This window comes from Daucus carota, chromosome 1 (genome assembly GCF_001625215.2).
Source record: "Daucus carota subsp. sativus chromosome 1, DH1 v3.0, whole genome shotgun sequence".
Lineage (NCBI taxonomy): Eukaryota > Viridiplantae > Streptophyta > Magnoliopsida > Apiales > Apiaceae > Daucus > Daucus carota.
Genome location: NC_030381.2, coordinates 13,397,294 through 13,409,316, shown reverse-complemented (window position 1 = coordinate 13,409,316; position 12,023 = coordinate 13,397,294). Strand labels below are relative to the sequence as shown.

General features: G+C 35.1%; 1 long non-coding RNA gene across 1 annotated transcript; it reads right to left on the bottom strand.

Annotated features, from left to right (window-relative positions):
• Nucleotides 1-7,718: 7,718 nt before the first annotated feature.
• On the bottom strand, nucleotides 7,719-10,693 carry LOC135151123 (uncharacterized). The gene is made up of 2 exons (XR_010289629.1): nucleotides 10,606-10,693; nucleotides 7,719-7,990 (listed from the first exon to the last, which is right to left on the bottom strand). It is a non-coding gene; the product is annotated as an uncharacterized LOC135151123 (long non-coding RNA).
• Between the last annotated feature and the right edge of the window lie 1,330 nt (nucleotides 10,694-12,023).

Genomic DNA, 12,023 nt, shown 5'->3' with positions numbered 1-12,023 from the left:
TTGTTTCCAACTTCAATCTAGTCAATAATAAAGCTACAAATTTATTTCAAACTCAAACGAGTCAAGAATGAAACTACAAGTTGATTCCAATTTCAAACAACCAAAAATGAAACTACAAGTTGTTTTCAACTTCAAATGGGTCTCGAATTAAGCTGCAAGTTGTTTCCAACTTCAATCTAGTCAATAATGAAGCTCCAAGTGGTTTACAAGGTCAAACGAATCAAAAATAATACTACAATTTGATTCCAACTTCAAACAACCAGAAATGAAGCTACAAGTCGTTTTCAACTTCAAATGAGTCTGGAATGAATCTACAAGTTGTTTCCAACTTCAATCTAGTCAATAATAAAACTACAAGTTGATTCCAAGCTCAAATGAGTCAAGAATGAAACTACAAGTTGATTCCAATTTCAAACAACCAAAAATGAAACTACAAGTTGTTTTCAACTTCAAAGGAGTCTGGAATGAAGCTCCAAGTTGTTTCCAACTTCAATCTAGTCAATAATAAAGCTACAAATTTATTTCAAGCTCAAACGAGTCAAGAATGAAACTACAAGTTGATTCCAATTTCAAACAACCAAAAATGAAACTACAAGTTGTTTTAAACTTCAAATGGGTCTCGAATTAAGCTGCAAGTTGTTTCCAACTTCAATCTAGTCAATAATGAAGCTCCAAGTGGTTTACAAGGTCAAACGAATCAAAAATAATACTACAATTTGATTCCAATTTCAAACAACCAGAAATGAAGCTACAAGTCGTTTTCAACTTCAAATGAGTCTGGAATGAATCTACAAGTTGTTTCCAACTTTAATCTAGTCGATAATGAAGCTAAAAATTATTTCCGTGCACAAACGAGTCAAGAATGAAACTACAAGTTGATTTCAATTTCAAACAACCGAAAATGAAGCTACAAGTAATTTTCAGTTTCAAACGACTCTGGAATGAAGCTACAAGTTGTTTCCAACTTCAATCTAGTCAATAATAATGCTACAAGTTGTTTTCAAGCTCAAACGAGTCAAAAATTAAACTACAAGTTGATTCCAATTTCAAACAACCAAAAATGAAACTACAAGTTGTTTTCAACTTCAAACGAGTCTCGAATGAATCTACAAGTTGTTTCCAACTTCAATCTAGTCAATAATAAAGCTACAAGTTGATTCCAAGCTCAAACGAGTCAAGAATGAAACTACAAGTTGATTCCAATTTCAAACAACCAAAAAGGAAACTACAAGTTGTTTTCAACTTCAAATGAGTCTGGAATTAAGCTGCAAGTTGTTTCCAACATCAATCTAGTCAATAATGAAGCTCCAAGTGGTTTACAAGCTCAACCGAATCAAAATAAAACTACAATTTGATTCCAATTTCCAACAACCAAAAATGAAGCTACAAGTTGTTTTCAACTTCAAACGAGTCTGGAATGGAGCTACAAGTTGTTTCCAACTTCAATCTAGTCAATAATAAAGCTACAAGTTGATTCCAAGCTCAAATGAGTCAAGAATGAAACTACAAGTTAATTCCAATTTCAAACAACCAAAAATGAAACTACAAGTTGTTTTCAACTTCAAAGGAGTCTGGAATGAAGCTCCAAGTTGTTTCCAACTTCAATCTAGTCAATAATAAAGCTACAAATTTATTTCAAACTCAAACGAGTCAAGAATGAAACTACAAGTTGATTCCAATTTCAAACAACCAAAAATGAAACTACAAGTTGTTTTCAACTTCAAATGGGTCTCGAATTAAGCTGCAAGTTGTTTCCAACTTCAATCTAGTCAATAATGAAGCTCCAAGTGGTTTACAAGGTCAAACGAATCAAAAATAATACTACAATTTGATTCCAACTTCAAACAATCAGAAATGAAGCTACAAGTCGTTTTCAACTTCAAATGAGTCTGGAATGAATCTACAAGTTGTTTCCAACTTTAATCTAGTCGATAATGAAGCTAAAAATTGTTTCCGTCCACAAACGAGTCAAGAATGAAACTACAAGTTGATTCCAATTTCAAACAACCGAAAATGAAGCTACAAGTAATTTTCAGTTTCAAACGAGTCTGGAATGAAGCTACAAGTTGTTTCCAACTTCAATCTAGTCAATAATAAAGCTACAAGTTGTTTTCAAGCTCAAACGAGTCAAGAATGAAACTACAAGTTGATTCCAATTTCAAACAACCAAAAATGACACTACAATTTGTTTTCAACTTCAAACGAGTCTGGAATGAAGCTACAAGTTGTTTCCAACTTCAATCTAGTCAATAATAAAGCTACAAATTGATTTCAAGCTCAAACGAGTCAAGAATGAAACTATAAGTTGATTCCAATTTCAAACAACCAAAAATGAAACTACAAGTTGTTTTCAACTTCAAAGGGGTCTCGAATTAAGCTGCAAGTTGTTTCCAACTTCAATCTAGTCAATAATGAAGCTCCAAGTGGTTTACAAGCTCAAACGAATCAAAAATAATACTACAATTTGATTCCAATTTCAAACAACCAAAAATGAAGCTACAAGTTGTTTTCAACTTCAAACGAGTCTGGAATGAATCTACAAGTTGTTTGCAACTTCAATCTAGTCGATAATGAAGCTAAAAATTATTTCCGTGCACAAACGAGTCAAGAATGAAACTACAAGTTGATTCCAATTTCAAACAACCGAAAATGAAACTACAAATTGTTTTCAACTTCAAATGAGTCTGGAATTAAGCTTCAAGTTGTTTCCAACTTCAATCTAGTCAATAATGAAGCTCCAAGTGGTTTACAAGCTCAGACGAATCAAGAATGAAACTACAAGTTGATTCCAATTTCAAACAACCCTAAAAGAAGCTACAAGTTGTTTTCAATTTCAAACGAGTTTGGAATTAAACTATAACTTGTTTCCAACTTCAATGAGGTCAATAATGAAGCTCCAAGTGGTTTACAAGCTCAAACGAGTCAAAAATAATACTACAAGTTGATCCCAATTTTAAACAACCAAAAATGAAGCTACAAGTTGTTTCAAACTTCAAACGAGTCTGGAATGAAGCTACAAGTTGTTTCCAACTTCAATCTAGTCAATAATAAATCTACAAGTTGATTCCAAGCTCAAACGAGTCAAGAATGAAACTACAAGTTGACTCCAATTTCAAACAACCAAAAATTAAACTACAAGTTGTTTTCAACTTCAAATGAGTCTGGAATTAAGCTGCAAGTTGTTTCCAACTTCAATCTAGTCAATAATGAAGCTCCTAGTGGTTTACAAGCTCAAACGAATCTAAAATAAAACTACAATTTGATTCCAATTTCAAACAACCAAAAATGCAACTACAAGTTGTTTTCAACTTCAAACGAGTCTGGAATGAAGCTACAAGTTGTTTCCAACTTCAATCTAGTCAATAATAAAGCTACAAGTTGATTCCAAGCTCAAATGAGTCAAGAATGAAACTACGAGTTGATTCCAATTTCAAACAACCAAAAATGAAACTACAAGTTGTTTTCAACTTCAAATGAGTCTGGAATTAAGCTGCAAGTTGTTTCCAACTTCAATCTAGTCAATAATGAAGCTCCAAGTGGTTCAAAAGCTCAAACGAATAAAAAATAATACTACAATTTGATTCCAATTTCAAACAACCAGAAATGAAGCTACAAGTTGTTTTCAACTTCAAACGAGTCTGGAATTGAAATTAGACACCTAGAGGGGGGTGAATAGGTGTTATGGCTAATATGACCGATTTTTAATGTTACCGAATAGTTATACTGTCACAGACAGCTTGCTGTTAATTATCAGAGTAGACAGTCAGCTAGCTAACAATGCAGATGCAATGCAAAACAGATATAATCAGTAAGCTAGCAACACAGAGAATTTTAGCCAGGTTCGACCCCTAACCCTAATGGTCTACGTCCTGGTCCCCTACCAATTGGTAAGAGATTATATTATTAATCAATAATGTAAACAATTACAATGATTCAATAATATAACTCCCTTTAACCCTTGTTCCTGTTATCAGCTTGCTGAAACCCCTGAACCACGAACCAAAAGCTCTCCAAGACCTATACTTCCCAAGTATACTCTTCTAGCTAACTAGTCCCCTTGTTCCCTTGTTTCACAAGCTCGATACACAGCAACAAAACTTTACACTTTGAACAATACAATGTGTGAGTGTAATACAACCGAAACTATGAACTCAATATAGATATATAATCAAATATAAGCACTAGAGCTCAAAGAAAAGATTTTGCAATGTAAGTGTGTTGTACTTCAGAAGCTTGAAGTGTGTTCTTGTTATTTAAAACGGAAACCACACTCAAGTATATATACACAAAGATCCAACGGTCAATTTGCTAACAAATTCAAACGTTCTTGTTCCAACCGAACTCACGCATAATTTGTTCCCAATTTGAACGTTTAATCTTGTGAAGTTTACTGAGTAAAAAGCGTCAAAACGTTGTGAATATATCTCAGTAAAAACGTTTATATAAAAACCATAATTTGAAATAGGATAGGAGTTGTTTTAGATAAGATCGAATAAGAGATAAAAACTCCTATAAGTTAGGAAATCGTTTTTGTTTGAAATACTGATTTAAAACTGAGCTCTAATATTTATATAAGTCATATATAAATATTAAAGTCCTTACAAATCGATTCCTAATAAATCTCCTTGCTTTTCGACTTCAATCCTTATCTGTTTGTTATTCTGTTCACGCTGTGAGCTTGCTGATAAGCCTGGATAATAACCTGTAAGCTTGCTGACAGTTGAACATAACACTGAAACTTATCAAGCTGTTAGCACATGCATATATCACTTTGATAGCTCGCTAACAAGCACCAATTTTATGCTATTAGCTTGCTGGCAGTGTGATCATCAAAACCTTGAGAGTATCAATCTTCCCCTTTTTGATGATTACACCATATTTAGGAAAAGTAATAATACTCCCCCTGAATACAACAATCTAATATCATTAAAACTTAGCACATATATCAATTCAGCACATAAATCAGATATAACAAATATTTCATGCAAAGCAGTTGATATATCAAACCAAGCATAGATAAATAAACTAGACATCTGACCAGGATAAACCACCTGGATACAGATAAGCATCCAAAACAAATCCTAACCAGGATAAACCACCTGGTAACCAACAGATTCAAACAACTTAACAACTCAGTCTGAAACACATAGGGCCATAAGAAGTTAGCACTTAAACATTTAAGCACACACAAGTTTTATTATTAAAAGTTCCTAAATTGTTCTCCCCCTTAATCATCTAAAAGGTGAGAAAATCAAACTTCTTCATCGTCCTTATCAGCTTTCTCCTTTGCAGCCACCGCCGCAAGAGCCTCCGCTACATTGACATTCCCAGCAGCATCAAGAGTAACCGTTCCAGCAGCCTCCTTAAGCGCATCAAGAGCTGTTCGTGGCCTAGGACTATCAGTGGCATCATCCTCAGAAGTGAAAGCAAATTTGACATCAGACGAACCGGCAGAACCAAACATCCTCCTACGAAGCTCATAAACGAAGCTCCCAGAGCTACACTTCTCAGGAGAGTTCCCAGTCTTGCCTCCAAAGACAATATCCTTCCAGAATTGAAACTGATTCGACAACTCTTCCATCTGTTCAGAAAGCTTTTTTTGCCCGTCCACCAACTGCTTATGATTTGCTCGCAATTCCTCCATGTAATCCAGAATTTCTTTAGCAGAAATACCCAAATCAACACCAGCAGACTGAGATGGAACTAGAGGTGGTGGTGACAAAAGAACCTCAACAGTGGACAGAGTCCCATCCTTCTCAAGCTTCAAATTAGACTGAGCAAGACACTTAAGATCCAGAAACTCCTTAGCCTGAATACTCTCAGCCCCATCAAAATTCACACCAAACCATTCAAACACCCGAGTAAGCAACAAACCATATGGGAGTCCAGTTGATGACTTCCCATCCACAACATTCATCATAGTTTTCAGAATTAAATCAGCCATATCAAATTGTTTCCCAGATAACAACATAGAAACAATCACCATATCTTGTGCAGACAGATTAGAACGAGTACCCATCCTAGGACTTACATTCTCAATAGAAACTTTAAACAGTGCATGAGCAAGTGGTAGAATAGAGGTAGTAGATGGATAAGTAATATCAGTAGCACACTCTACTCCAGTAATCAAAGTAAATTGTTCCTTCCTAGACAAACCCTCAACATCCTTAAACCCTCTTTTAGTAAAAATAGACACAGGGGAGGGAGGGGTTTTTAAGATAGCATTCAAAAACAGAGGTGATAACGTGATCTTAGTATCATTGACAAAAGACACAACCTGACCCGATTCAATTTCAGTTAAGTTCCCATAAAATTCCCGAACATGAAATGGATAACAGATTTTTGGTAAATCCACAAGAAAAGATTCAAATCCAAGAGCAGAAAATAGCTTAACCACACCACAAGAGTGAAAGGCCTTACCAGACAAGGGTTTCCCCAAGATGACCTTTCGACTAGCGAAATCAGAACCCTCACCCTTTTCTTCAGACTTCACTCGCTTCTTTCCAGATTTCTCGAGACCAGACCGCAAAACCCCTGATTGTTCATCGCCGCTTTCAACATCGACCGGCGCTACAATCTCCTCAAGATCATCTTCATCAACCAAAGCCCGCTTCTTAGAAATATGGGTGTGACCCTTGATATTAGCTCTCGTCTTCATCCTCATGGCAACTCGAGCTCCAATCGTAGCAATGGCGAAGAATGTGTATCGGTTGAAAAATATTGATGAAACCCTAGGTTCGGGGGCGCTTTTAAAGAAGAAGTGATAAAGACTCGGGGAAAGGATAGACTTTAAACCTTTTTGAATCATTATCGGGGGATTTATTTTAGGAATTTTATTAACGAAACCGACTTTATTTAAATACTGCATTGTGAAATAATTAAGATAAAATCTAATAACAAATCTAATCTCAGTTCCACTTATATAGCAACAGATAAAATTTGAATTCTAAAACATCAACCATAAATCACATAGATTAGCACAAAATCACGTAAGAATATTCAACACATAAAATCATGTTAACCTTCACATAACGGATAGTTAATTTATGAAGTGAAATTAACAAGAAACTCTTGAAATAACCCTCATGCAAAAATAATTAACAAAATGTAAAGCACAGAGAGTAAGCTGATAGTACCCGGACCAAGCTTATTAGCTTGCTGACTGCACATCACACATACCCAATTCCCTTCTCAGCACGACATAGCGTTCTTCAGGAAGATGTTTTGTGAAGATGTCAGCTAGCTGATCTGCTGTAGCCACAAAAATCAGCTTAACAGCACCCTTTGCAACATTGTCTCTCAGAAAATGATGTCGAACATCAATGTGTTTTGTCCTTGAATGATTGACTGGATTTTCTGAAATATTGATTGTACTTGTGTTGTCACAAAAGATAGGAGTTTGCTTGCATTTGATTCCAAAGTCCTTCAATTGTTGTCTCATCCATAGCATTTGAGAGCAACAGCTACCAGCTGCTAAATACTCCCCCTCAGCTGTAGATAGAGCAACTGAAGTTTGCTTCTTGCTTAACCAAGAAACTAAGCTTTAACCCAAAAATGCACAAACACCACTTGTACTTTTTCTATCAGTTTGACTACCTGCATAATCTGCATCACTATACCCAACAAGATCAAAAGCATTTGTGATAGGATTGAATAAGTGTAACGACCCCAAACTCACCCTTTCGTGAATTTAGGACGTTACGGTACCAAGCTTCGCAACCTGCAAACATACGTTAATATAATATAGAGCCATAATATAAGTTCAGTGGGTACCAATCCACAAGTCCTTGGATCATCTCCACAACGTACATATCCCAAAAGTCTAGTCACGCAGGACTTCATAGTACTTAAAAGTTATACAGTATTTATTTAAATATAATAACTAGCTACGAGGTTCAGGTGCATCCTCGGAAATTGCTCCCGCCATGTGCATGCTCCTTTCCTTTTCTCTGCCTCGATTGTAGGCTCGGGTCATCATCCTCATTCTTAACTGTTGAGTAAAAATATATAATAGCAAGAAGTGAGCTCTTAATGGCTCAGCAAGTAAAATCTGTCACAGGATTTTCACAAGACATGGTACAGACGATATATTCAATATATCTGAATTAATTTAAACAATGAAACACACATTCAGAAAGATCTCAATAAATCCACATATCTCGATATGAAAATCCAAAAAGAACTTTAATTACTGAGAACTGGTCAAATCCGCCCCGATACAGCAGCGATGCGATCAACTACCGCCGAGTACCGTTCTCCTGCGCAACTTATCCTCACCCGATCACGGCTCGAGATAAGCACGCCCTATCCTCTTTAGCTAGCATAACGAATAATCTCTGAGGCCATCGTCGAACTCTTCCGACGTTCCCCGTATTCGTAAAAGTCCTCACTTGGGACCAAAATCTCATTCATAAATAAACACCGTGGATCACAAGCCACGTTGACCAGTGAGAATAACAACCTCCGGATTTAAGACTTTCGAATAAAATTAAATGATGAAAGTGATCACAAAATCCTAGATTCGAACAAGGAATCTAGCGGGTCTCGTTCAATAGGGGCGAAGGTAGTCGATATGAACAATATATCGACCATTGAATTAATTAAAGTGATTATTTCCGAAGAAGGGAAAATAATCCTAATTTATATAATAAATAAATGGTTGCTTCCGAACAAAGAGAAACAACCTTATTTACGCAAAATTCTGATTTCTGATTCTAGTTGCTCATAAGGAATAATGAATAAAATATAAGCTAAGTCGGGCAGAAATCATGAATAATAAAATTATAAATGTACAAAAATAATTCAACAAAAATAATAAAGAGAATATAGGGTAAGAAGTACTTGCCTCGATACCGCTTAAATACTTTACAATTTTCTGGCCCACCTTTGCCAAAAGAAATTTATGCAGGAGTAATCCTTTCTAAAATATTCACGCAAATAAAATAATAATATTTAGTCCAATATTCACACAATTCAACTTTAATTATCGTATTATTCAAATATTAGCATGGCGACCAAATATTTGATTTTGATTCATATAATAAGGCTCCCAAAATAAATTTATAAAAATTAAATCTCCTTATAAAATATTCCTTGTCTATTTAAAATATTCTCGACGGCTCTTGTCATCATTCAAATTATAAATAATTCATATCATCAAAATTAATCATACTAGTAAATCTTCACATTAAGTAACCATTATTTATATTCTTCTTAGAATATTCATGTTGACTCTAAATCATTCCATATTTATTCCAGTTACTAGAATGATTTAATCTCATTAATTTTTTTTTTATCCTTAAATATAAGATTTGTCACTTGGGTCATATAATTGTGTTTAATATTAAAATCTACCATATCTCTTTTTAATCAAAAACCAATCTAATTTCATTCTTAATTTATTCGTCCAACCAACTATTAATTTTATTCTCACTAATAAATCTATTACACTTATATTCCTACAATTTATTTATTATTTGATTCTTTATTTTAAGTATTGTCCCTTAAATCACTCCTCCCCTCTTTACACTAACTTTAATTCTTTTATTTCCTAACTCCCTCACCAATCAGATTTTTCTTTTAATTGTTATAATATTTTAATATTTTATAATCCCTCTTTTATTATCTCTTATTAATTAAATCTGATTAGATTATTTACTGGATTGCCCTCATCTCCTCCCCAAGCTCCATCTTCTTCACCAAGCCTCCATCCATGGCTGCCGCCGGCAGCCACCGTCCGGCAACTTTCCGGCGGCCTGCAAATCGCGCGCAACCACCATGAATCAACTCCCCGAATCCCGATCTATGCATCCCTCCATTTATTTTTGAGAAACTCAGCCTCCTTTCCATTTTCCGGCCAAACCCCGAAACTCTACTCTCCTCTCTCTCTCTTCTCTTTCCCTCTCTTATCTCTCTCGCCTCGCTGCTCCTCTCCGAGCGTTGTTCCGCGCCTTCCCGTCGCCACCAGCGGGGGTGGCGACTCTTCGCCTTCTCCGGCGACCTCGACACACACACGCTCAGACACACGCACACATACAAGCCAACAAAATAAACCAGCCTCCTCCTTCAATTCCCTTTCCTCCCACGCAATCTGCCACCGTAATGGCTTCAAAACCACCGCCCGGAGCCGTCGCCGGCGACGCTCGTGGCGCGCTCCGGCCGCGTCTCCCCCACTTCCGATCCACTCTCCTTCTAAGCTCCTTATTCTCCCAATCAACAAGCAACCAACAGATTCAGTTTGCTAAGCCCCCAAATCAAGTATAAACCCTAGTTTGGTTTTAGTCGTATACATAAACATACACATGATATTTCACAGCAACTAAACAAAATAACAAATATATAATCTGCTAATATGTTCACAGATCTTGTTATAGTTGATTAACATGTTTTGACCCTACAAATATTACTCCTAAAATTTACAGTGGCTATACACATATGAATATGGTAATAATTTAAAATAAACAACAACAGTACAAGAATATTCAAACCCCACCTACTTTCTTGGGTGTATTTAAAGCAACCTCTAACACATACGTATCTACTACCAGATCACTTCTTATTTTATATCCAAATATACAAAAGAACTTAAATGCTCAAGAATCTTACCTTTTTGTAGCCTGGTCTTGCTTTAAAAATCAAATCTTTATTCTTAATAACTCCAAGCCTTTGAATCCTTGCACAAATCTTCTCCCCTTCTCACTCAAAACCTTTTTCTTTTTTTTTTCTCTTTTGCCTCTTTCTCTCTCTAATACACACCAAATGCAAGCTTCCCCTTTTTTAGTTACTCTTAACACTTCTAATAATTTTATTTTAATTTATTAATTCTCTAGAGGCTTCCACTAGAAGATCTTATAATTTTATAATATTTTCTCACCAAAATATCTCCATTGCTAGGAGATCTTTTCACTTACAAATATCTTTTATTTTCATTTTATTTAATTAGTTAAATCTTGAGGCTTCCACCAAAAGATTACAAATTTAATACTATTTCTCCTCAAAATATCTTCTCTACTCCAAATATCTACTATCCTCCAAAATATCTTTTACTATTTTATTAATTAAATCATTTTCTCCTTATTTCAATTTAATTAACATTTTGAGCCTACTACTTAAATATTTTAAATTCTATTTTATATTCTCACACAAAATACTTCACCTTCCAAAACATCTACTTTTTATATTTATTTTACACACTGGCGCCCTATTAATAAATAATCTGGTAAGCTCATAAATTGTTGGGCCCTTAATTAAATTAATACTCATATATATAATTGTATATGAATATATTTTATAACTCACAAAATATTCTCATACCACGATATATATCTATACATTTATTTAAAATAGCGGAATTTGTATTTGTATAGAATATCCGCTCCCAATTATTTATTATTCATTTGGCACTCGTTACTATCATAAAATTTACTTAAATAATTCGTGGCCATCTAAAATTCTATTTATGTAGCTTTTCTAGAGCGGTGCAAATTTACCGGCCACTATCGATTATTTATATAACTATAAATCAAATTCTCAGATACTTAAATCACAAAATCAATATATTTTAGAAGATAAAACTTTTAACATACCCAAAATTTTGACGGGTGTTACATTCTTCCCCCCTTAAAGGATTCCGTCCCCGGAATCGACGCTTTCAGGGAAGAGAGATGGATAATTCTTTCGCATTTCAAATTCTGGCTCCCAAGTGGCCTCTTCGATCAAATGGTTCTTCCACACCACCTTCACCATCTTTACACTTTTATTCCTCAATTCCTTAATCTTGGGGTCTATGATCTTTATTGGCTGCTCCTCGTAGGTCAAATCCGGTTCAACGTTAATGGGTTCATAAGCTAACACATGTCGGTTGTCGGGCTTGTACGTTTTTAGAACTGAAATATGAAAGACATCGTGTATATACTGTAGATCGGGTGGTAATGCTAGTTGATACGAAACATTTCCCACTCTTCTTAAAATCTCAAAGGGTCCTATGTATCTGGGACTCAGTTTCCCCTTTTTCCCGAATCTCA